Raw genomic sequence first — 26410 nt, 5'->3', positions numbered from 1 at the left:
AGGTTAGTCCCTGGCTTCGACTCCAGAGGAATACCACCTTACCACAAGCACCTCAAGAGGAGGCTTCTTTCAGCTCTAGGTATGTGAGAGGGACCCTGAGTTTGCGGCCTCAAGTGGAATGGACACCGCGATGCCCTGACTCAAAATAAGGCCGGATATCCCTGCAGTGACTTGAATGCAGGCTCGGCTTGCATCCCCCAAGACGAAAGGATGTCTGAATCCCCTGTGGAGACCACAGAGAAAGACCTAGTTCCCCACCTCATCGCGACCGGATTCCTTATATCCTTTGAAAACTCCAGAGGTACACGGAGATCAGTGCCTCCAAAGGAGACGATGCCTGACTCCTCGTGAAACTTGATAGGAGTCCCAGGATTCCTGTGGCACATGGAAAGGGACCCTTGGTGTCCCGCCTCAGCTGGAGAGGCGTCCCAATTGCCCTGCCAAGCCTCGAGGAGAATCCCGAGTTGTCCCTCGCAACTAGGCAGGAGTCCTGACGTCGCTGAAGAAACACGTGTGTGGAAGGGCCATCCCCGTCGTAACTCGAGAATATACCCTAGGTTCCCACCGCAACTCGAGAAACACCATGAGACTTCCCCCTCACCGTGAGATGAGGCCCGATTCCCCTGCACTGCGTGCAGAGCAATTCCGTGTTGCACATCACACATGAAAGGAGCCTTGATTTCCTTGGTGGCACTCCAGAGAAACCCCAAGAACACTGTTTCAAGGCTAGAGGGATCCTGAGGTCACTGTAGCAACACGAAAGAGCTCCGTGGCCCAAAAATCAACTTGAGATGTGAGGTTAGTCCCTGACTTCGACTCCAGAGGAATACCACCTTACCACAAGCACCTCAAGAGGAGGCTTCTCTCAGCTCTAGGTATGTGAGAGGGGCCCTGAGTTTGCGGCCTCAAGTGGAATGGACACCGCGATGCCCTGACTCGAAATAAGGCCGGATATCCCTGCAGTGACTTGAATGCAGGCTCATCTTGCATCTCCCAAGACGAAAGGATGTCTGAATCCCCTGTGGAGAACACAGAGAAAGACCTAGTTCCCCACCTCATCACGACCGGAGGCCTCACATCCTTTGAAAACTCCAGAGGTACCTGGAGATCATTGCCTCCAAAGAAGACGATGCCTGACTCCTCGTGAAACTTGATAGGAGTCCCAGGATTCCTGTGGCACATGGAAAGGGACCCTTGGTCTCCCGCCTCAGCTGGAGAGGCGACCCAATTGCCCTGCCAAGCCTCGAGGAGAATCCCGAGTTGTCCCTCACAACTAGGCAGGAGTCCTGACGTCGCTGAAGAAACACGTGTGTGGAAGGGCCATCCCCGTCGTAACTCGAGAATGTACCCCAGGTTCCCGCCGCAACTCGAGAAAAACCATGAGACTTCCCCCTCGCCGCGATATGAGGCCCGATTACCCTGCACTGCGTGCAGAGCAATTCCGTGTTGCACATCACACATGAAAGGAGCCTTGATTTCCTTGATGGCACTCCAGGGAAACCCCAAGAACACTGTTTCAAGGCTAGAGGGATCCTGAGGTCATTGTAGCAACACGAAAGAGCTCCGTGGACCAAAAATCAACTCGAGATGAGAGGTTAGTCCCTGGCTTCGACTCCAGAGGAATACCACCTTACCACAAGCACCTCAAGAGGAGGCTTCTCTCAGCTCTTGGTATGTGAGAGGGACCCTGAGTTTGCGGCCTCACGTGGAATGGACACCGCGATGCCCTGACTCGAAATAAGGCCGGATATCCCTGCAGTGACTTGAATGCAGGCTCGTCTTGCATCTCCCAAGACGAAAGGATGTCTGAATCCCCTGTGGAGACCACAGAGAAAGACGTAGTTCCCCACCTCATCGTGACCGGAGGCCTCACATCCCTTGAAAACTCCAGAGGTACGCGGAGATCAGTGCCTCCAATGGAGATGATGCCTGACTCTTCGTGAAACTTGATAGGAGTCCCAGGATTCCTGTGGCACATGGAAAGGGACCCTTGGTCTCCCGCCTCAGCTGGAGAGGCGTCCCAATTGCCCTGCCAAGCCTCGAGGAGAATCCCGAGTTTTCCCTCGCAACTAGGCAGGAGTCCTGACGTCGCTGAACAAACACGTGTGTGGAAGGGCCATCCCCGTCGTAACTCGAGAATATACGCCAGGTTCCCTCCGCAACTCGAGAAAAACCATGAGACTTCCCCCTCGCCGGGAGATGAGGCCCGATTCCCCTGCACTGCGTGCAGAGCAATTCCGTGTTGCACATCACACATGAAAGGAGCCTTGATTTCCTTGATGGCACTCCAGAGAAACCCCAAGAACACTGCTTCAAGGCTAGAGGGATCCTGAGGTCACTGTAGCAACACGAAAGAGCTCCGTGGACCAAAAATCAACTCGAGATGAGAGGTTAGTCCCTGGCTTCGACTCCAGAGGAATACCACCTTACCACAAGCACCTCAAGAGGAGGCTTCTCTCAGCTCTAGGTATGTGAGAGGGACCCTGAGTTTGCGGCCTCAAGTGGAATGGACACCGCAATGCCCTGACTCGAAATAAGGCCGGATATCCCTGCAGTGACTTGAATGCAGGCTCGGCTTGCATCCCCCAAGACGAAAGGATGTCTGAATCCCCTGTGGAGACCACAGAGAAAGACCTAGTTCCCCACCTCATCGCGACCGGATTCCTTATATCCTTTAAAAACTCCAGAGGTACACGGAGATCAGTGCCTCCAAAGGAGACGATGCCTGACTCCTCGTGAAACTTGATAGGAGTCCCAGGATTCCTGTGGCACATGGAAAGGGACCCTTGGTGTCCCGCCTCAGCTGGAGAGGCGTCCCAATTGCCCTGCCAAGCCTCGAGGAGAATCCCGAGTTGTCCCTCGCAACTAGGCAGGAGTCCTGACGTCGCTGAAGAAACACGTGTGTGGAAGGGCCATCCCCGTCGTAACTCGAGAATATACCCTAGGTTCCCACCGCAACTCGAGAAAAACCATGAGACTTCCCCCTCACCGTGAGATGAGGCCCGATTCCCCTGCACTGCGTGCAGAGCAATTCCGTGTTGCACATCACACATGAAAGGAGCCTTGATTTCCTTGGTGGCACTCCAGAGAAACCCCAAGAACACTGTTTCAAGGCTAGAGGGATCCTGAGGTCACTGTAGCAACACGAAAGAGCTCCGTGGCCCAAAAATCAACTTGAGATGAGAGGTTAGTCCCTGACTTCGACTCCAGAGGAATACCACCTTACCACAAGCACCTCAAGAGGAGGCTTCTCTCAGCTCTAGGTATGTGAGAGGGGCCCTGAGTTTGCGGCCTCAAGTGGAATGGACACCGCGATGCCCTGACTCGAAATAAGGCCAGATATCCCTGCAGTGACTTGAATGCAGGCTCGTCTTGCATCTCCCAAGATGAAAGGATGTCTGAATCCCCTGTGGAGACCACAGAGAAAGACCTAGTTCCCCACCTCATCGCGACCGGATTCCTTATATCCTTTGAAAACTCCAGAGGTACACGGAGATCAGTGCCTCCAAAGGAGACGATGCCTGACTCCTCGTGAAATTTGATAGGAGTCCCAGGATTCCTGTGGCACGTGGAAAGGGACCCTTGGTCTCCCGCCTCAGCTGGAGAGGCGTCCCAATTGCCCTGCCAAGCCTCGAGGAGAATCCCGAGTTGTCCCTCGCAACTAGGCAGGAGTCCTGACATCGCTGAACAAACACGTGGGTGGAAGGGCCATCTCCGTCGTAACTCGAAAATATACCCCAGGTTCCCGCCGCAACTCGAAAAAAACCATGAGACTTTCCCCTCGCCGGGAGATGAGGCCCGATTCCCCAGCACTGCGTGCAGAGCTATTCCGTGTTGCACATCACACATGAAATGAGGCTTGATTTCCTTTATGGCACTCCAGAGAAACCCCAAGAACACTGTTTCAAGGCTAGAGGGATCCTGAGGTCACTGTAGCAACACGAAAGAGCTCCGTGCACCAAAAATCAACACGAGATGAGAGGTTAGTCCCTGGCTTCGACTCTAGAGGAATACCACTTTACCTTAAGCACCTCAAGAGGAGGCTTCTCTCAGCTCTAGGTATGTGAGAGGGACCCTGAGTTTGCGGCCTCAAGTGGAATGGACACCGCGATGCCCTGACTCGAAATAAGGCCGGATATCCCTGTAGTGACTTGAATGCAGGCTCGTCTTGCATCTCCCAAGACGAAAGGATGACTGAATCCCCTGTGGAGACCACAGAGAAAGACCTAGTTCCCCACCTCATCGCGACCGGAGGCCTCACATCCTTTGAAAACTCCAGAGGTACGCGGAGATCAGTGCCTCCAAAGGAGACGATGCCTGACTTCTCGTGAAACTTGATAGGAGTCCCAGGATTCCTGTGGCACGTGGAAAGGGACCCTTGGTCTCCCGCCTCAGCTGGAGAGGCGTCCCAATTGCCCTACCAAGCCTCGAGGAGAATCCCGAGTTGTCCCTCGCAACTAGGCAGGAGTCCTGACGTCGCTGAACAAACACGTGGGTGGAAGGGCCATCCCCGTCGTAACTCGGGAATATACCCCAGGTTCCCGCCGCAACTCGAGAAAAACCATGAGACTTCGCCCTCGCCACGAGATGAGGCTCGATTCCCCTGCACTGCGTACAGAGCAATTCTGTGTTGCACATCACACATGAAAGGAGCCTTGATTTCCTTCATGGCACCCCAAGAACACTGTTTCAAGGCTAGAGGGATCCTGAGGTCATTGTAGCAACACGAAAGAGCTCCGTGGACCAAAAATCAACTCGAGATGAGAGGTTAGTCCCTGGCTTCGACTCCACAGGAATACCACCTTACCACAAGCACCTCAAGAGGAGGCTTCTCTCAGCTCTAGGTATGTGAGAGGGACCCTGAGTTTGCGGCCTCAAGTGGAATAGACACCGCGATGCCCTGACTCGAAATAAGGCCGGATATCCCTGCAGTGACTTGAATGCAGGCTCGTCTTGCATCTCCCAAGACAAAAGGATGTCTGAATCCCCTGTGTAGACCACAGAAAAAGACCTAGTTCCCCACCTCATCACGACCGGAGGCCTCATATCCTTTGAAAACTCCAGAGGTACGTGGAGATCAGTGCCTCCAAAGGGGACGATGACTGACTCCTCGTGAAACTTGATAGGAGTCCGAGGATTCCTGTCGCACGTGGAAAGGGACACTTGGTCTACCGCCACAGATGGAGAGGCGTTCCAATTGCCCAGCCCAGCCTCGAGGAGAATCCCGAGTTGTCCCTCGCAACTAGGCAGGAGTCCTGACGTGGCTGAACAAACACGTGGGTGTAAGGGCCTTCCCCGTCATAACTCGAGAATATACCCCAGGTTCCCACCGCAACTCGAGAAAAACCATGAGACTTCCCCCTCGCTGCAAAATGAGGCCTGATATCCTTCACTGAGTGCAGAGCAATTCCGTGTTGCACATCACACATGAAAGGAGCCTTGATTTCCTTGATGGCACTCCAGAGAAACCCCAAGAACACTGTTTCAAGGCTAGAGGGATCCTGAGGTCACTGTAGCCACATGAAAGAGCTCCGTGGACCAGAAATCAACTCGAGATGAGAGGTTAGTCCCTGGCTTCGACTCCAGAGGAATACCACCTTACCACAAGCACCTCAAGAGGAGGCTTCTCTCAGCTCTAGGTATGTGAGAGGGACCCTGAGTTTGCGGCCTCAAGTGGAATGGACACCGCGATGCCCTGGCTCGAAATAAGGCCGGATATCCCTGCAGTGACTTGAATGCAGGCTCGTCTTGCATCTCGCAAGATGAAAGGATGTCTGAATCCCCTGTGGAGACCACAGAGAAAGACCTAGTTCCCCACCTCATCGCGACCGGAGGCCTCACATCCTTTGAAAACTCCAAAGGTACGTGGAGATCAGTGCCTCCAAAGGAGACAATGCTGACTCCTCGTGAAACTTGATAGGAGTCCGAGGATTCCTGTGGCACGTGGAAAGGGACACTTGGTCTACCGCCTCAGCTGGAGAGGCGTCGCAATTGCCCTACCAAGCCTCGAGGAGAATCCCGTGTTGTCCCTCGCAACTAGGCAGGAGTCCTGACGTCGTTGAACAAACACGCGTGTGTAAAGGCCATCCCCGTTGTAACTCGAGAATATACCCCAGGTTCCCGCCGCAACTCGAGAAAAACCATGAGACTTCCCCCTCGCCGCCAGATGAGGCCCGATTTCCCTGTACTGCGTGCAGAGCAATTCCGTGTTGCACATCACACATGAAAAGAGACTTGATTTCCTTGATGGCACTCCAGAGAAACCCCAAGAACACTGTTTCAAGGCTAGAGGGATCCTGAGGTCACTGTAGCCACACGAATGAGCTCCGTGGATCAAAAATCAACTCGAGATGAGAGTTTAGTCCCTGGCTTCGACTCCAGAGGAATACCACCTTACCACAAGCACCTCAAGAGGAGGCTTCTCTCAGCTCTAGGTATGTGAGAGGGACCCTGAGTTTGCGGCCTCAAGTGAAATGGACACCGCAATGCCCTGGCTCGAAATAAGGCCGGATATCCCTGCAGTGACTTGAATGCAGGCTCGTCTTGCATCTCCCAAGACGAAAGGATGTCTGAATCCCCTGTGGAGACCACAGAGAAAGACCTAGTTCCCCACCTCATCGCGACCGGAGGCCTCACATCCTTTGAAAACTCCAGAGGTACGCGGAGATCAGTGCCTCCAAAGGAGACGATGCCTGACTCCTCGTGAAACTTGATAGGAGTCCCAGGATTCCTGTGGCACATGGAAAGGGACCCTTGGTCTCCCGCCTCAGCTGGAGAGGCGTCCTAATTGCCCTGCCAAGCCTCGAGGAGAATCCCGAGTTGTCCCTCGCAACTAGGCAGGAGTCCTGACGTCGCTGAACAAACACGTGGGTGGAAGGGCCATCCCCGTCACAACTCGAGAATATACCCCAGGTTCCCGCCGCAACTCGAGAAAAACCATGAGACTTCCCCCTCGCCGCAAAATGAGGCCCGATATCCTGCACTGCGTGCAGAGCAATTCCGTGTTGCACATCACACATGAAAGGAGCCTTGATTTCCTTGATGGCACTCCAGAGAAACCCCAAGAACACTGTTTCAAGGCTAGAGGGAACCTGAGGTCACTGTAGCAACACGAAAGAGCTCCGTGGACCAAAAATCAACTCGAGATGAGAGGTTAGTCCCTGACTTCGACTCCAGAGGAATACCACCTTACCACAAGCACCTCAAGAGGAGGCTTCTCTCAGCTCTTGGTATGTGACAGGGACCCTGAGTTTGCGGCCTCAAGTGGAATGGACACTGTGATGCCCTGACTCGAAATAAGGCCTGATATTCCTGCAGTGACTTGAATGCAGACTCGTCTTGCATCTCCCAAGACGAAAGGATGTCTGAATCCTCTGTGGAGATCAAAGAGAAAGACCTAGTTCCCCACCTCATCGCGACCGGAGGCCTCACATCCTTTGAAAACTCCAGAGGTACGCGGAGATCAGTGCCTCCAAAGGAGACGATGCCTGACTCCTCGGGAAACTTGATAGGAGTCCCAGGATTCCTGTGGCACGTGGAAAGGGACCCTTGGTCTCCCGCCTCAGCTGGAGAGGCGTCCCAATTGCCCTGCCAAGCCTCGAGGAGAATCCCGAGTTGTCCCTCGCAACTAGGCAGGAGTCTTGACGTCGCTGAACAATCACGTGGGTGGATGGGCCATTCCCATCGTAACTCGTGAATATACCGCAGGTTCCCGCCGCAACTCGAGATAAACCATGAAACTTCCCCCTCGCCGCAAGATGAGGCCCGATTCCCCTACACTGCGGGCAGAAAAATTCCGTGTTGCACATCACACATGAAAGCAGCCTTGATTTCCTTGATGGCACTCCAGAGAAACCCCAAGAACACTGTTTCAAGGCTAGAGGGATCCTGAGGTCACTGTAGCAACACGAAAGAGCTCCGTGGACCAAAAATCAACTCGAGATGAGGGGTTAGTCCCTGGCTTCGACTCCAGAGGAATACCACGTTACCACAAGCACCTCAAGAGGAGGCTTCTCTCAGCTCTAGGTATGTGAGAGGGACCCTGAGTTTGCAGCCTCAAGTGGAATGGACACCGCGATGCCCTGACTGGATATAAGGCCGGATATCCCTGCAGTGACTTGAATGCAGGCTTGTCTTGCATCTCCCAAGATGAAAGGATGTCTGAATCCCCTGTGGAAACCAAAGAGAAAGACCTAGTTCCCCACCTCATCGCGACCGGAGGCCTCACATCCTTTGAAAATTCCAGAGGTACGCGGAGATCAGTGCCTCCAAAGGAGACGATGCCTGACTCCTCGTGAAACTTGATAGGAGTCCCAGGATTCCTGTGGCACGTGGAAAGGGACTCTTCATCTCCCGCCTCAGCTGCAGAGGCGTCCCAATTGCCCTGCCAAGCCTGGAGGAGAATCCCGAGTTGTCCCTCGCAACTAGGAAGGAGTCCTGACGTCGCTGAACAAACACGTGGGTGGATGGGCCATCCCCATCGTAACTCGATAATATAGCCCAGGTTCCGCCGCAACTCGAGATAAACCATGAAACTTCCCCCTCGCCGCGAGATGAGGCCCGATTCCCCTACACTGTGGGCAGAGAAATTCCGTGTTGCTCATCACACATGAAAGGAGCCTTGATTTCCTTGATGGCACTCCAGAGAAACCCCAAGAACACTGTTTCAAGGCTAGAGGGATCCTGAGGTCACTGTAGCAAAACGAAAGAGCTCCGTGGACCAAAAATCAACTCGAGATGAGAGGTTAGTCCCTGGCTTCGACTCCAGAGGAACACCACCTTACCACAAGCAACTCAAGAGGAGGCTTCTCTCAGCTCTAGGTATGTGAGAGGGACCCTGAGTTTGCGGCCTCAAGTGGAATGGACACGGCGATTCCCTGACTCGAAATAAGGCCGGATATCCCTGCAGTGACTTGAATGCAGGCTCGTCTTGCATTTCCCAAGACGAAAGGATGTTTGAATCCCCAGTGGAGACCACAGAAAAAGACCTAGTTCCCCACCTCATCGCGACCGGAGGCCTCATATCCTTTGAAAACTCCAGAGGTACGTGGAGATCAGTGTCTCCAAAGGAGACGATGCCTGACTCCTCGTGAACCTTGATAGAAGACCCAGGATTCCTGTGGCACGTGGAAAGGGACCCTTGGTCTCCCGCCTCAGCTGGATAGGCGTCCAAATTGCCCTGTCAAGCCTCGAGGAGAATCCCGAGTTGTCCCTCGCAACTAGGCAGGAGTCCTGACGTCGCTGAACAAACATTTGTGTGGAAGGGCAATCCCGGTCGTAACTCGAGAATATACCCCAGGTTCCCATCGGAACTCGAGAAAAACCATGAGACTTCCCCCTCGCCGCAAAATAAGGCCCGATACCCTACACTGCGTGCAGAGCAATTCCGTGTTGCACATCACACATGAAAGGAGCCTTGATTTCCTTGATGGCACTCCAGAGAAACCCCAAGAACACTGTTTCAAGGCTAGAGGGTTCCTGAGGTCACTGTAGCCACACGAAAGAGCTCCGTGGACCAAAAATCAACTCGAGATGAGAGGTTAGTCCCTGTCTTCGACTCCAGAGTAATACCACCTTACCACAAGCACCTCAAGAGGAGGCTTCTCTCTGCTCTAGGTATGTGAGAGGGACCCTGAGTTTGCGGCCTCAAGTGGAATGGACACTGCGATGCCCTGACTCGAAATAAGGCCGGATATCCCTGCAGTGACTTGAATGCAGGCTCGTCTTGCATCTGCGAAGATGAAAGGATGTCTGAATCCCCTGTGGAGACCACAGAGAAAGACCTAGTTCCCCACCTCATGGCGACCGGAGGCCTCACATCCTTTGAAAACTTCAGAGGTACACGGAGATCAGTGCCTCCAAAGGAGACGATGCCTGACTCCTCGTGAAACTTGATAGGAGTCCCAGGATTCCTGTGGCACGTGGAAAGGGACCCTTGGTCTCCCGCCTCAGCTGGAGAGGCGTCCCAATTGCCCTGCCAAGCCTCGAGGAGAATCCCGAGTTGTCCCTCGCAACTAGGCAGGAGTCCTGACGTCCCTGAAGAAACACGTGTGTGGAAGGGCCATCCCCGTCGTAACTCGAGAATATACCCCAGGTTCCCGCCGCAACTCAAGAAAAACCATGAGACTTCCCCCTCGCCGCGAGATGAGGCCCGATTCCCCTGCACTGCGTGCAGAGCAATTCCGTGTTGCACATCAAACATGAAAGGAGCCTTGATTTCCTTGATGGCGCTCCAGAGAAACCACAAGCACACTGTTTCAAGGCTAGAGGGATCCTGAGGTGACTGTAGCCACACGAAAGAGCTCCGTGGGCCAAAAATCAACTCGAGATGAGAGGTTAGTCCCTGGCGTCGACTCCAGAGGGATACCACCTAACCACAAGCACCTCAAGAGGAGGCTTCTCTCAGCTCTAGGTATGTGAGAGGGACCCTGAGTTTGCGGCCTCAAGTGGAATGGACACCGCGATGCCCTGACTCGAAATAAGGCCGGATATCCCTGCAGTGACTTGAATGCAGGCTCGTCTTGCATCTCCCAAGATGAAAGGATGTCTGAATCCCCTGTGGAGACCACAGAGAAAGACCTAGTTTCCCACCTCATCGCGACCGGAGGCCTCACATCCTTTGAAAACTCCAGAGGTACGTGAAGATCAGTGCCTCCAAAGGAGACGATGCCTGACTCCTCATGAAACTTGATAGGAGTCCCAGGATTCCTGTGGCACGTGGAAAGGGACCCTAGGTCTCCCGCCTCAGCTGGAGAGGCGTCCCAATTGCCCTGCCAAGCCTCGAGGAGAATCCCGAGTTGTCCCTCTCAACTAGGCAGGAGTCCTGACGTCGCTGAACAAACACGTGGGTGGAAGGGCCATCCCCGTCGTAACTCGAGAATATACCACAGGATTCCGCCGCAACTCGAGAAAAACCATGAGACTTTCCCCTCGCCGTGAGATGAGGCCCCATTCCCCTGCACCGCATGCAGAGCAATTCCGTGTTGCACATCAGACATGAAAGGAGCCTTGATTTCCTTGATGGCAATCCAGAGAAACCGCAAGAACACTGTTTCAAGGCTAGAGGGATCCTGAGGTCACTGTAGCAACACGAAAGAGCTCCGTGGATGCAGAATCAACTCGAGATGAGAGGTTAGTCCCTGGCTTCGACTCCAGAGGAATACCACCTTACCACAAGCACCTCAAGACGAGGCTTCTCTCAGCTCTAGGTATGTGAGAGGGACCCTGAGTTTGTGGCCTCAAGTGGAATGGACACCGCGATGCCCTGACTCGAAATAAGGCCGGATATCCCTGCAGTGACTTGAATGCAGGCTCGTCTTGCATCTCCCAAGACGAAAGGATGTCTGAATCCCCTGTGGAGACCACAGAAAAAGACCTAGTTCCCCACCTCATCGCGACCGGAGGCCTCACATCCTTTGAAAACTCCAGAGGTACGCGGAGATCAGTGCCTCCAAAGGAGACGATGCCTGACTCCTCGTGAAACTTGATAGGAGTCCCAGGATTCCTGTGGCACGTGGAAAGGGACCCTTGGTCTCCCGCCTCAGCTGGAGAGGCGTCCCAATTTCCCTGCCAAGCCTCGAGGAGAATCCCGAGTTGTCCCTCGCAACTAGGTAGGTGTCCTGACGTGGCTGAACAAACACGTGGGTGGAAGGGCCATCCCCTTCCTAACTGGAGAATATACCCCAGGTTCCCGCCGCAACTCGAGAAAAACCATGAGACTTCCCCCTCGCCACGAAATGAGGCCCGATTCCCCTGCACTGCGTTCAGAGCAATTCCGTGTTGCACATCACAGATGAAAGGAGCCTTGATTTCCTTGATGGCACTTCAGAGAAACCCCAAGAACGCTGTTTCAAGGCTAGAGGGATCCTGAGGTCACTGTAGCAACATGAAAGAGCTCCGTGGACCAAGAATCAACTCGAGATGAGCGGTTAGTCCCTGGCTTCAACTCCAGAGGAATACCACCTTACCACAAGCACCTCAAGAGGAGGCTTCTCTCAGCTCTAGGTATGTGAGAGGGACCCTGAGTTTGCGGCCTCAAGTGAAATGGACACCGCGATGCCCTGACTGGAAATAAGGCCGGATATCCCTGCAGTGACTTGAATGCAGGCTCGTCTTACATCTCCCAAGACGAAAGGATGTCTGAATCCCCTGTGGAGACCACACAGAAAGACCTAGGTCTCCACGTCATCGCGACCGGATGCCTCATATCCTTTGACAACTCCAGAGGTACGCGGAGATCAGTGCCTCCAAAGAGACGATGCCTGACTCCTCGTGAAACTTGATAGGAGTCCCAGGATTCCTGTTGCACGTGTAAAGGGACCCTTGGTCTCCCGCCTCAGCTGGAGAGGCGTCCCAATTGCCCTGCCAAGCCTCGAGGAGAATCCCGAGTTGTCCCTCGCAACTAGCCAGAAGTCCTGACGTCACTGAACAAACACGTGGGTGGAAGTGTCATCCCCGTTGTAACTGGAGAATGTACCCAAGGTTCCCTCCGCAACTCGAGAAAAACCATGAGACTTCCCCCTCGCCGCGAGATGAGGCCCGCTTCTCCTCCACTGCGTGCAGAGCAATTCCGTGTTGCACATCATACATGAAAGGAGCCTTGATTTCCTTGATGGCACTCCAGAGAAACCCCAAGAACACTGTTTCAAGGCTAGAGGGATCCTGAGGTCACTGTAGCAACACGAAAGAGCTCCGGGGACCAAAATTCAACTCGAGATGAGCGGTTAGTCCCTGGCTTCGACTCCAGAGGAATACCACCTTACCACAAGCACCTCAAGAGGAGGCTTCTCTCAGCTCTAGGTATGTGAGAGGGACCCTGAGTTTGCGGCCTCAAGTGGAATGGACACCGCGATGCCCTGACTCGAAATAAGGCCGGATATCCCTGCAGTGACTTGAATGCAGGCTCGTCTTGCATCTCCCAAGACGAAAGGATGTCTGAATCCCCTGTGTGGACCACAGAGAAAGACCTAGTTCCCCACCTCATCGCGACCGGAGGCCTCACATCCTTTGAAAACTCCAGAGGTACGCGGAGATCAGTGCCTCCAAAGGAGACGATGCCTGACTCTTCGTGAAACTTGATAGGAGTTCCAGGATTCCTGTGGCACGTGGAAAGGGACCCTTGGTCTCCTGCCTCAGCTGGAGAGGCGTCCCAATGGCCCTGCCAAGCCTCGAGGAGAATCCCGAGTTGTCCCTCACAACTAGGCAGGAGTCCTGACATGGCTGAACAAAGACGTGGGTGGAAGGTCCATCCCCGTCGTAACTCGAGAATATACCCGAGGTTCTCGCCGCAACTCGAGAAAAACCATGAGACATACCCCTCGCCGCGAGATGAGGCCCGATTCCCCTGCACTGCGTGCAGAGCAATTCCGTGTTGCACATCACACATGAAAGGAGCCTTGATTTCCTTGATGGCACTCCAAAGAAACCCCAAGAACACTGTTTCAAGGCTAGAGGCATCCTGAGGTCACTGTAGCAACAAGAAAGAGATTCGTGGGCGAAAAATCAAGTCGAGATGAGAGGTTAGTCCCTGGCTTCGACTCCAGAGGAATACCACCTTACCACAAGCACCTCAAGAGGAGGCTTCTCTCAGCTCTAGGTATGTGAGAGGGACCCTGAGTTTGCGGCCTCAAGTGGAATGGACACCGCGATGCCCTGACTCGAAATAAGGCCGGATATCCCTGCAGTGACTTGAATGCAGGCTCGTCTTGCATCTCCCAAGATGAAAGGATGTCTGAATCCCCTGTGGAGACCACAGAGAAAGACCTAGTTTCCCACCTCATCGCGACCGGAGGCCTCACATCCTTTCAAAACTCCAGAGGTACGTGAAGATCAGTGCCTCCAAAGGAGACGATGCCTGACTCCTCATGAAACTTGATAGGAGTCCCAGGATTCCTGTGGCACGTGGAAAGGGACCCTTGGTCTCCCGCCTCAGCTGGAGAGGCGTCCCAATTGCCCTGCCAAGCCTCGAGGAGAATCCCGAGTTGTCCCTCTCAACTAGGCAGGAGTCCTGACGTCGCTGAACAAACACGTGGGTGGAAGGGCCATCCCCGTCGTAACTCGAGAATATACCACAGGTTTCCGCCGCAACTCGAGAAAAACCATGAGACTTCCCCCTCGCCGTGAGATGAGGCCCCATTCCCCTGCACCGCATGCAGAGCAATTCCGTGTTGCACATCAGACATGAAAGGAGCCTTGATTTCCTTGATGGCAATACAGACAAACCGCAAGAACACTGTTTCAAGGCTAGAGGGATCCTGAGGTCACTGTAGCAACACGAAAGAGCTCCGTGGATGCAGAATCAACTCGAGATGAGAGGTTAGTCCCTGGCTTCGACTCCAGAGGAATACCACCTTACCACAAGCACCTCAAGAGGAGGCTTCTCTCAGCTCTAGGTATATGAGAGGGACCCTGAGTTTGTGGCCTCAAGTGGAATGGACACCGTGATGCCCTGACTCGAAATAAGGCCGGATATCCCTGCAGTGACTTGAATGCAGGCTCGTCTTGCATCTCCCAAGACGAAAGGATGTCTGAATCCCCTGTGGAGACCACAGAAAAAGACCTAGTTCCCCACCTCATCGCGACCGGAGGCCTCACATCCTTTGAAAACTCCAGAGGTACGCGGAGATCAGTGCCTCCAAAGGAGACGATGCCTGACTCCTCGTGAAACTTGATAGGAGTCCCAGGATTCCTGTGGCACGTGGAAAGGGACCCTTGGTCTCCCGCCTCAGCTGGAGAGGCGTCCCAATTTCCCTGCCAAGCCTCGAGGAGAATCCCGAGTTTTCCCTCGCAACTAGGTAGGTGTCCTGACGTGGCTGAACAAACACGTGGGTGGAAGGGCCATCCCCTTCGTAACTCGAGAATATACCCCAGGTTCCCGCCGCAACTCGAGAAAAACCATGAGACTTCCCCCTCGCCACGAAATGAGGCCCGATTCCCCTGCACTGCGTGCAGAGCAATTCCGTGTTGCACATCACAGATGAAAGGAGCCTTGATTTCCTTGATGGCACTCTAGAGAAACCCCAAGAACGCTGTTTCAAGGCTAGAGGGATCCTGAGGTCACTGTAGCAACACAAAAGAGCTCCGTGGACCAAGAATCAACTCGAGATGAGCGGTTAGTCCCTGGCTTCAACTCCAGAGGAATACCACCTTACCACAAGCACCTCAAGAGGAGGCTTCTCTCAGCTCTAGGTATGTGAGAGGGACCCTGAGTTTGCGGCCTCAAGTGAAATGGACACCGCGATGCCCTGACTGGAAATAAGGCCGGATATCCCTGCAGTGATTTGAATGCAGGCTCGTCTTACATCTCCCAAGACGAAAGGATGTCTGAATCCCCTGTGGAGACCACACAGAAAGACCTAGGTCTCCACGTCATCGCGACCGGATGCCTCATATCCTTTGACAACTCCAGAGGTACGCGGAGATCAGTGCCTCCAAAGAGACGATGCCTGACTCCTCGTGAAACTTGATAGGAGTCCCAGGATTCCTGTGGCACGTGGAAAGGGACCCTTGGTCTCCCGCCTCAGCTGGAGAGGCGTCCCAATTGCCCTGCCAAGCCTCGAGGAGAATCCCGAGTTGTCCCTCGCAACTAGCCAGAAGTCCTGACGTCACTGAACAAACACGTGGGTGGAAGGGCCATCCGCGTTGTAACTCGAGAATATACCCCAGTTTCCCGCCGCAACTCAAGAAAACCATGAGACTTCACCCTCGCCGCGAGATGAGGCCCGATTCCCCTGCACTGCGTGCAGAGCAATTCCGTGTTGCATATCACACATGAAAGGAGCCTTGATTTCCTTGATGGCACTCCAGAGAAACCCCAAGAACACTGTTTCATGGCTAGAGGGATCCTGAGGTCACTGTAGCAACACGAAAGAGCTCCATGGACCAAAAATCAACTCGAGATGAGAGGTTAGTCCCTGGCTTCGACTCCAGAGGAATACCACCTTACCACAAGCACCTCAAGAGGAGGCTTCTCTCAGCTCTAGGTATGTGAGAGGGACCCTGAGTTTGCGGCCTCAAGTGGAATGGACACCGCGATGCCCTGACTGCAAATAAGGCCGGATATCCCTGCAGTGACTTGAATGCAGGCTCGTCTTGCATCTCCCAAGACGAAAGGATGTCTGAATCCCCTGTGGAGACCACAGAGAAAGACCTAGTTCCCCACCTCATCGCGACCGGAGGCCTCACATCCTTTGAAAACTCCAGAGGTACGCGGAGATCAGTTCCTCCAAAGGAGACGATGCCTGACTGCTCGATATATTTGATAAGAGTCCCAGGATTCCTGTGGCACGTGAAAGGGACCCTTGGTCTTCCGCCTCAGCTGGAGAGGCGTCCCAATTGCCCAACCAAGCCGCGAGGAGAATCCCGAGTTGTCCCTCGCAACTAGGCAGGAGTCCTGCCGTCGCTGAACAAACACGTGGGTGGAAGTGTCATCCCCGTTGTAACTGGAGAATGTACCCAAGGTTCCCTCCGCAACTCGAGAAAAACCATGAGACTTCCCCCTCGCCGCGAGATGAGGCCCGCTTCTCCTCCACTGCGTGCAGAGCAATTCCGTGATGCACATCATACATGAAAGGAGCCTTGATTTCCTTGATGGCACTCCAGAGAAACCCCAAGAACACTGTTTCAAGGCTAGAGGGATCCTGAGGTCACTGTAGCAACACGAAAGAGCTCCGGGGACCAAAATTCAACTCGAGATGAGCGGTTAGTCCCTGGCTTCGACTCCAGAGGAATACCACCTTACCACAAGCACCTCAAGAGGAGGCTTCTCTCAGCTCTAGGTATGTGAGAGGGACCCTGAGTTTGCGGCCTCAAGTGGAATGGACACCGCGATGCCCTGACTCGAAATAAGGCCGGATATCCCTGCAGTGACTTGAATGCAGGCTCGTCTTGCATCTCCCAAGACGAAAGGATGTCTGAATCCCCTGTGTGGACCACAGAGAAAGACCTAGTTCCCCACCTCATCGCGACCGGAGGCCTCACATCCTTTGAAAACTCCAGAGGTACGCGGAGATCAGTGCCTCCAAAGGAGACGATGCCTGACTCTTCGTGAAACTTGATAGGAGTTCCAGGATTCCTGTGGCACGTGGAAAGGGACCCTTGGTCTCCTGCCTCAGCTGGAGAGGCGTCCCAATGGCCCTGCGAAGCCTCGAGGAGAATCCCGAGTTGTCCCTCACAACTAGGCAGGAGTCCTGACATGGCTGAACAAAGACGTGGGTGGAAGGTCCATCCCCGTCGTAACTCGAGAATATACCCGAGGTTCTCGCCGCAACTCGAGAAAAACCATGAGACATACCCCTCGCCGCGAGATGAGGCCCGATTCCCCTGCACTGCGTGCAGAGCAATTCCGTGTTGCACATCACACATGAAAGGAGCCTTGATTTCCTTGATGGCACTCCAAAGAAACCCCAAGAACACTGTTTCAAGGCTAGAGGCATCCTGAGGTCACTGTAGCAACAAGAAAGAGATTCGTGGGCGAAAAATCAAGTCGAGATGAGAGGTTAGTCCCTGGCTTCGACTCCAGAGGAATACCACCTTACCACAAGCACCTCAAGAGGAGGCTTCTCTCAGCTCTAGGTATGTGAGAGGGACCCTGAGTTTGCGGCCTCAAGTGGAATGGACACCGCGATGCCCTGACTCGAAATAAGGCCGGATATCCCTGCAGTGACTTGAATGCAGGCTCGTCTTGCATCTCCCAAGATGAAAGGATGTCTGAATCCCCTGTGGAGACCACAGAGAAAGACCTAGTTTCCCACCTCATCGCGACCGGAGGCCTCACATCCTTTCAAAACTCCAGAGGTACGTGAAGATCAGTGCCTCCAAAGGAGACGATGCCTGACTCCTCATGAAACTTGATAGGAGTCCCAGGATTCCTGTGGCACGTGGAAAGGGACCCTTGGTCTCCCACCTCAGCTGGAGAGGCGTCCCAATTGCCCTGCCAAGCCTCGAGGAGAATCCCGAGTTGTCCCTCTCAACTAGGCAGGAGTCCTGACGTCGCTGAACAAACACGTGGGTGGAAGGGCCATCCCCGTCGTAACTCGAGAATATACCACAGGTTTCCGCCGCAACTCGAGAAAAACCATGAGACTTCCCCCTCGCCGTGAGATGAGGCCCCATTCCCCTGCACCGCATGCAGAGCAATTCCGTGTTGCACATCAGACATGAAAGGAGCCTTGATTTCCTTGATGGCAATACAGACAAACCGCAAGAACACTGTTTCAAGGCTAGAGGGATCCTGAGGTCACTGTAGCAACACGAAAGAGCTCCGTGGATGCAGAATCAACTCGAGATGAGAGGTTAGTCCCTGGCTTCGACTCCAGAGGAATACCACCTTACCACAAGCACCTCAAGAGGAGGCTTCTCTCAGCTCTAGGTATATGAGAGGGACCCTGAGTTTGTGGCCTCAAGTGGAATGGACACCGTGATGCCCTGACTCGAAATAAGGCCGGATATCCCTGCAGTGACTTGAATGCAGGCTCGTCTTGCATCTCCCAAGACGAAAGGATGTCTGAATCCCCTGTGGAGACCACAGAAAAAGACCTAGTTCCCCACCTCATCGCGACCGGAGGCCTCACATCCTTTGAAAACTCCAGAGGTACGCGGAGATCAGTGCCTCCAAAGGAGACGATGCCTGACTCCTCGTGAAACTTGATAGGAGTCCCAGGATTCCTGTGGCACGTGGAAAGGGACTCTTGGTCTCCCGCCTCAGCTGGAGAGGCGTCCCAATTGCCCTGCCAAGCCTCGAGGAGAATCCCGAGTTTTCCCTCGCAACTAGGTAGGTGTCCTGACGTGGCTGAACAAACACGTGGGTGGAAGGGCCATCCCCTTCGTAACTCGAGAATATACCCCAGGTTCCCGCCGCAACTCGAGAAAAACCATGAGACTTCCCCCTCGCCACGAAATGAGGCCCGATTCCCCTGCACTGCGTGCAGAGCAATTCCGTGTTGCACATCACAGATGAAAGGAGCCTTGATTTCCTTGATGGCACTCTAGAGAAACCCCAAGAACGCTGTTTCAAGGCTAGAGGGATCCTGAGGTCACTGTAGCAACACAAAAGAGCTCCGTGGACCAAGAATCAACTCGAGATGAGCGGTTAGTCCCTGGCTTCAACTCCAGAGGAATACCACCTTACCACAAGCACCTCAAGAGGAGGCTTCTCTCAGCTCTAGGTATGTGAGAGGGACCCTGAGTTTGCGGCCTCAAGTGAAATGGACACCGCGATGCCCTGACTGGAAATAAGGCCGGATATCCCTGCAGTGATTTGAATGCAGGCTCGTCTTACATCTCCCAAGACGAAAGGATGTCTGAATCCCCTGTGGAGACCACACAGAAAGACCTAGGTCTCCACGTCATCGCGACCGGATGCCTCATATCCTTTGACAACTCCAGAGGTACGCGGAGATCAGTGCCTCCAAAGAGACGATGCCTGACTCCTCGTGAAACTTGATAGGAGTCCCAGGATTCCTGTGGCACGTGGAAAGGGACCCTTGGTCTCCCGCCTCAGCTGGAGAGGCGTCCCAATTGCCCTGCCAAGCCTCGAGGAGAATCCCGAGTTGTCCCTCGCAACTAGCCAGAAGTCCTGACGTCACTGAACAAACACGTGGGTGGAAGGGCCATCCGCGTTGTAACTCGAGAATATACCCCAGTTTCCCGCCGCAACTCAAGAAAACCATGAGACTTCACCCTCGCCGCGAGATGAGGCCCGATTCCCCTGCACTGCGTGCAGAGCAATTCCGTGTTGCATATCACACATGAAAGGAGCCTTGATTTCCTTGATGGCACTCCAGAGAAACCCCAAGAACACTGTTTCATGGCTAGAGGGATCCTGAGGTCACTGTAGCAACACGAAAGAGCTCCATGGACCAAAAATCAACTCGAGATGAGAGGTTAGTCCCTGGCTTCGACTCCAGAGGAATACCACCTTACCACAAGCACCTCAAGAGGAGGCTTCTTTCAGCTCTAGGTATGTGAGAGGGAACCTGAGTTTGCGGCCTCAAGTGGAATGGACACCGCGATGCCCTGACTGCAAATAAGGCCGGATATCCCTGCAGTGACTTGAATGCAGGCTCGTCTTGCATCTCCCAAGACGAAAGGATGTCTGAATCCCCTGTGGAGACCACAGAGAAAGACCTAGTTCCCCACCTCATCGCGACCGGAGGCCTCACATCCTTTGAAAACTCCAGAGGTACGCGGAGATCAGTTCCTCCAAAGGAGACGATGCCTGACTGCTCGATATATTTGATAAGAGTCCCAGGATTCCTGTGGCACGTGAAAGGGACCCTTGGTCTTCCGCCTCAGCTGGAGAGGCGTCCCAATTGCCCAACCAAGCCGCGAGGAGAATCCCGAGTTGTCCCTCGCAACTAGGCAGGAGTCCTGCCGTCGCTGAACAAACACGTGGGTGGAAGTGTCATCCCCGTTGTAACTGGAGAATGTACCCAAGGTTCCCTCCGCAACTCGAGAAAAACCATGAGACTTCCCCCTCGCCGCGAGATGAGGCCCGCTTCTCCTCCACTGCGTGCAGAGCAATTCCGTGATGCACATCATACATGAAAGGAGCCTTGATTTCCTTGATGGCACTCCAGAGAAACCCCAAGAACACTGTTTCAAGGCTAGAGGGATCCTGAGGTCACTGTAGCAACACGAAAGATCTCCGGGGACCAAAATTCAACTCGAGATGAGCGGTTAGTCCCTGGCTTCGACTCCAGAGGAATACCACCTTACCACAAGCACCTCAAGAGGAGGCTTCTCTCAGCTCTAGGTATGTGAGAGGGACCCTGAGTTTGCGGCCTCAAGTGGAATGGACACCGCGATGCCCTGACTCGAAATAAGGCCGGATATCCCTGCAGTGACTTGAATGCAGGCTCGTCTTGCATCTCCCAAGACGAAAGGATGTCTGAATCCCCTGTGTGGACCACAGAGAAAGACCTAGTTCCCCACCTCATCGCGACCGGAGGCCTCAAATCCTTTGAAAACTCCAGAGGTACGCCGAGATCAGTGCCTCCAAAGGAGACGATGCCTGACTCTTCGTGAAACTTGATAGGAGTTCCAGGATTCCTGTGGCACGTGGAAAGGGACCCTTGGTCTCCTGCCTCAGCTGGAGAGGCGTCCCAATGGCCCTGCCAAGCCTCGAGGAGAATCCCGAGTTGTCCCTCACAACTAGGCAGGAGTCCTGACATGGCTGAACAAAGACGTTGGTGGAAGGGCCATCCCCGTCGTAACTCGAGAATATACCCGAGGTTCTCGCCGCAACTCGAGAAAAACCATGAGACATACCCCTCGCCGCGAGATGAGGCCCGATTCCCCTGCACTGCGTGCAGAGCAATTCCGTGTTGCACATCACACATGAAAGGAGCCTTGATTTCCTTGATGGCACTCCAGAGAAACCCCAAGAACACTGTTTCAAGGCTAGAGGCATCCTGAGGTCACTGTAGCAACAAGAAAGAGATTCGTGGGCGAAAAATCAAGTCGAGATGAGAGGTTAGTCCCTGGCTTCGACTCCAGAGGAATACCACCTTACCACAAGCACCTCAAGAGGAGGCTTCTCTCAGCTCTAGGTATGTGAGAGGGACCCTGAGTTTGCAGCCTCAAGTGGAATGGACACCGCGATGCCCTGACTCGAAATAAGGCCGGATATCCCTGCAGTGACTTGAATGCAGGCTCGTCTTGCATCTCCCAAGATGAAAGGATGTCTGAATCCCCTGTGGAGACCACAGAGAAAGACCTAGTTTCCCACCTCATCGCGACCGGAGGCCTCACATCCTTTGAAAACTCCAGAGGTACGTGAAGATCAGTGCCTCCAAAGGAGACGATGCCTGACTCCTCATGAAACTTGATAGGAGTCCCAGGATTCCTGTGGCACGTGGAAAGGGACCCTTGGTCTCCCGCCTCAGCTGGAGAGGCGTCCCAATTTCCCTGCCAAGCCTCGGGGAGAATCTCGAGTTGTCCCTCGCAACTAGGCAAGAGTCCTGACGTCGCTGAACAAACACGTGGGTGGAAGGGCCATCCCCGTCGTAACTCGAGAATATACCACAGGTTTCCGCTGCAACTCGAGAAAAACCATGAGACTTCCCCCTCGCCGTGAGATGAGGCCCCATTCCCCTGCACCGCATGCAGAGCAATTCCGTGTTGCACATCAGACATGAAAGGAGCCTTGATTTCCTTGATGGCAATCCAGAGAAACCCCAAGAAAACTGTTTCAAGGCTAGAGGGATCCTGAGGTCACTGTAGCAACACGAAAGAGCTCCGTGGACCAAAAATCAACTCGAGATGAGAGGTTAGTCCCTGGCTTCGACTCCAGAGGAATACCACCTTACCACAAGCACCTCAAGAGGAGGCTTCTCTCAGCTCTAGGTATGTGAGAGGAACCCTGAGTTTGCGGCCTCAAGTGGAATGGACACCGCGATGCCCTGACTCGAAATAAGGCCGGATATCCCTGCAGTGACTTGAATGCAGGCTCGTCTTGCATCTCCCAAGACGAAAGGATGTCTGAATCCCCTGTGGAGACCACAGAGAAAGACCTAGTTCCCCACCTCATCGCGACCGGAGGCCTCACATACTTTGAAAACTCCAGAGGTACGCAGAGATCAGTGCCTCCAAAGGAGACGATGCCTGACTCCTCGTGAAACTTCTTAGGAGTCCCAGGATTCCTGTGGCACGTGGAAAGGGACCCTTGGTCTCCCGCCTCAGCTGGAGAGGCATCCCAATTGCCCTGCCAAGCCTCGAGGAGAATCCCGAGTTGTCCCTCGCAACTAGGCAGTAGTCCTGACGTCGCTGAACAAACACGTTTGAGGAAGGGCTATCCCCATAGTAACTCGAGAATATACCCCAGGTTCCCGCTGCAACTCGAGAAAAACCATTAGATTTCCTCCTCGCCGCGAGATGAGGCCCGATTCCCCTGCACTGCGTGCAGAGCAATTCCGTGTTGCACATCACACATGAAAGGAGCCTTGATTACCTTGATGGCACTCCAGAGAAACCCCAAGAACACTGTTTCAAGGCTAGAGGGATCCTGAGGTCACTGTAGCAACACGAAAGAGCTCCGTGGACCAAAAATCAACTCGAGATGTGAGGTTAGTTCCTGGCTTCGAATCCAGAGGAATACCACCTTACCACAAGCACCTCAAGAGGAGGCTTCTCTCAGGTCTAGGTATGTGAGAGGGACCCTGAGTTTGCGGCCTCAAGTGGAATGGACACCACGATGCCCTGCCTCGAAATAAGGCCGGATATCCCTGCAGTGACTTGAATGCAGGCTCGTCTTGCATCTCCCAAGACGAAAGGATATCTGAATCCCCTGTGGAGACCACAGAGAAAGACCTAGTTCCCCACCTCATCGCGACCAGAGTCCTCACATCCTTTGAAAACTCCAGAGATACTCGGAGATCAGTGCCTCCAAAGGAGACGATGCCTGACTCTTCGTGAAACTTGATAGGAGTCCCAGGATTCCTGTGGCACGTGGCAAGGGACTCTTGGTCTCCCGCCTCAGCTGGAGAGGCGTCCCAATTGCCCTGCCAAGCCTCGAGGAGAATCCCGAGTTCTCCCTCGCAACTAGGCAGGTGTCCTGACGTCGCTGAACAAACACGTGGGTGGAAGGGCCGTCCCCGTTGTAACTCGAGAATATACCCCAGGTTCCCGCCGCAACTCGAGAAAAACCATGAGACTTCCCCCTCGCCGCGAGATGAGGCCCGCTTCCCCTGCACTGCATGCAGAGCAATTCCGTGTTGCACATCATACATGAAAGGAGCCTTGATTTCCTTGATGGCACTCCAGAGAAACCCCAAGAACACTGTTTCAAGGCTAGAGGGATCCTGAGGTCACTGTAGCAACAAGAAAGAGATCCGTGGGCCAAAAATCAAGTCGAGATGAGAGGTCGGTCCCTGGCTTCGACTCCAGAGGAATACCACCTTACCACAAGCACCTCAAGAGGAGGCTTCTCTCACCTCTAGGTATGTGAGAGGGACCCTGAGTTTGCGGCCTCAAGTGGAATGGACACCGCGATGCCCTGACTCGAAATAAGGCCGGATATCCCTGCAGTGACTTGAATGCAGGCTAGTCTTGCATCTCCCAAGACGAAAGGGTGTCTGAATCCCCTGTGGAGACCACAGAGAAAGACCGAGTTCTCCACCACATCACGACCGGAGGCCTCACATCCTTTGAAAACTCCAGAGGTACGCGGAGATCAGTGCCTCCAAAGGAGACGATGCCTGACTCCTCGTGAAACTTGATAGGAGTCCCAGGATTCCTGTGGCACGTGGAAAGGGACCCTTGGTCTCCCGCCTCAGCTGGAGAGGCGTCCCAATTGCCCTGCCAAGCCTCGAGGAGAATCCCAAGTTGTTCCTCGCAACTATTCAGCAGTCCTGACGTGGCTGAACAAACACGTGGGTGGAAGGGCCATCCCCTTCGTAACTCGAGAATATACCCCAGGTTCCCGCCGCAACTCGAGAAAAACCATGAGACTTCCCCCTCGCCACGAAATGAGGCCCGATTACCCTGCACTGCGTGCAGAGCAATTCCGTGTTGCACATCACAGATGAAAGGAGCCTTGATTTCCTTGATGGCACTCCAGAGAAACCCCAAGAACGCTGTTTCAAGGCCAGAGGGATCCTGAGGTCACTGTAGCAACACGAAAGAGCTCCGTGAACCAAGAATCAACTCGAGATGAGCGGTTAGTCCCTGGCTTCAACTCCAGAGGAATACCACCTTACCACAAGCACCTCAAGAGGAGGCTTCTCTCAGCTCTAGGTATGTGAGAGGGACCCTGAGTTTGCGGCCTCAAGTGGAATGGACACCGCGATGCCCTGACTGGAAATAAGGCCGGATATCCCTGCAGTGACTTGAATGCAGGCTCGTCTTGCATCTCCCAAGACGAAAGGATGTCTGAATCCCCTGTGGAGACCACAGAGAAAGACCTAGTTCCCCACCTCATCGCGACCGGAGGCCTCACATCCTTTGAAAACTCCAGAGGTACACGGAGATCAGTTCCTCCAATGGAGACGATGCCTGACTGCTCGATATATTTGATAAGAGTCCCAGGATTCCTGTGGCACGTGAAAGGGACCCTTGGTCTTCCGCCTCAGCTGGAGAGGCGTCCCAATTGCCCAACCAAGCCGCGAGGAGAATCCCGAGTTGTCCCTCGCAACTAGGCAGGAGTCCTGACGTCGCTGAACAAACACGTGTGTGGAAGTGTCATCCCCGTTGTAACTGGAGAATGTACCCAAGGTTCCCTCCGCAACTCGAGAAAAACCATGAGACTTCCCCCTCGCCGCGAGATGAGGCCCGCTTCTCCTCCACTGCGTGCAGAGCAATTCCGTGTTGCACATCACACATGAAAGGAGCCTTGATTTCCTTGATGGCACTCCAGAGAAACCCCAAGAACACTGTTTCAAGGCTAGAGGGATCCTGAGGTCACTGTAGCAACACGAAAGAGTTCCGGGGACCAAAATTCAACTCGAGATGAGCGGTTAGTCCCTGGCTTCGACTCCAGAGGAATACCACCTTACCACAAGCACCTCAAGAGGAGGCTTCTCTCAGCTCTAGGTATGTGAGAGGGACCCTGAGTTTGCGGCCTCAAGTGGAATGGACACCGCGATGCCCTGACTCGAAATAAGGCCGGATATCCCTGCAGTGACTTGAATGCAGGCTCGTCTTGCATCTCCCAAGACGAAAGGATGTCTGAATCCCCTGTGTGGACCACAGAGAAAGACCTAGTTCCCCACCTCATCGCGACCGGAGGCCTCAAATCCTTTGAAAACTCCAGAGGTACGCCGAGATCAGTGCCTCCAAAGTAGACGATGCCTGACTCTTCGTGAAACTTGATAGGAGTTCCAGGATTCCTGTGGCACGTGGAAAGGGACCCTTGGTCTCCCGCCTCAGCTGGAGAGGCGTCCCAATTTCCCTGCCAAGCCTCGAGGAGAATCCCGAATTGTCCCTCGCAACTAGCCAGGAGTCGTGACGTCGCTGAACAAACACGTGGGTGGAAGGGCCATCCGCGTTTTAACTGGAGAATATACCCCAGGTTCCCGCCGCAACTCGAGAAAAACCATGAGACTTCCCCCTCGCCGCGAGATGAGGCCTGATTCCCCTGCACTGAGAGCTGAGCAATTCCATGTTGCACATTACACATGAAAGGAGCCTTGATTTCCTTGATGGCACTCAAGAGAAAACCCAAGAACTCTGTTTCAAGGCTAGAGGGATCCTGAGGTCACTGTAGACACACGAAAGTGCTCCGTGGACCAAAAATCAACTCGAGATGAGAGGTTAGTCCCTGGCTTCGACTCCAGAGGAATACCACCTTACCACAAGCACCTCAAGAGGAGGCTTCTCTCAGCTCTAGGTATGTGAGAGGGACCCTGAGTTTGCGGCCTAAGTGGAATGTACACCGCGATGCCCTGACTCGATATAAGGCCGGATATCCCTGCAG

The sequence above is a fragment of the Cervus elaphus genome, chromosome 24, assembly GCF_910594005.1.
Source record: "Cervus elaphus chromosome 24, mCerEla1.1, whole genome shotgun sequence".
Lineage (NCBI taxonomy): Eukaryota > Metazoa > Chordata > Mammalia > Artiodactyla > Cervidae > Cervus > Cervus elaphus.
Note: the sequence above shows the minus strand (reverse complement) of the source record.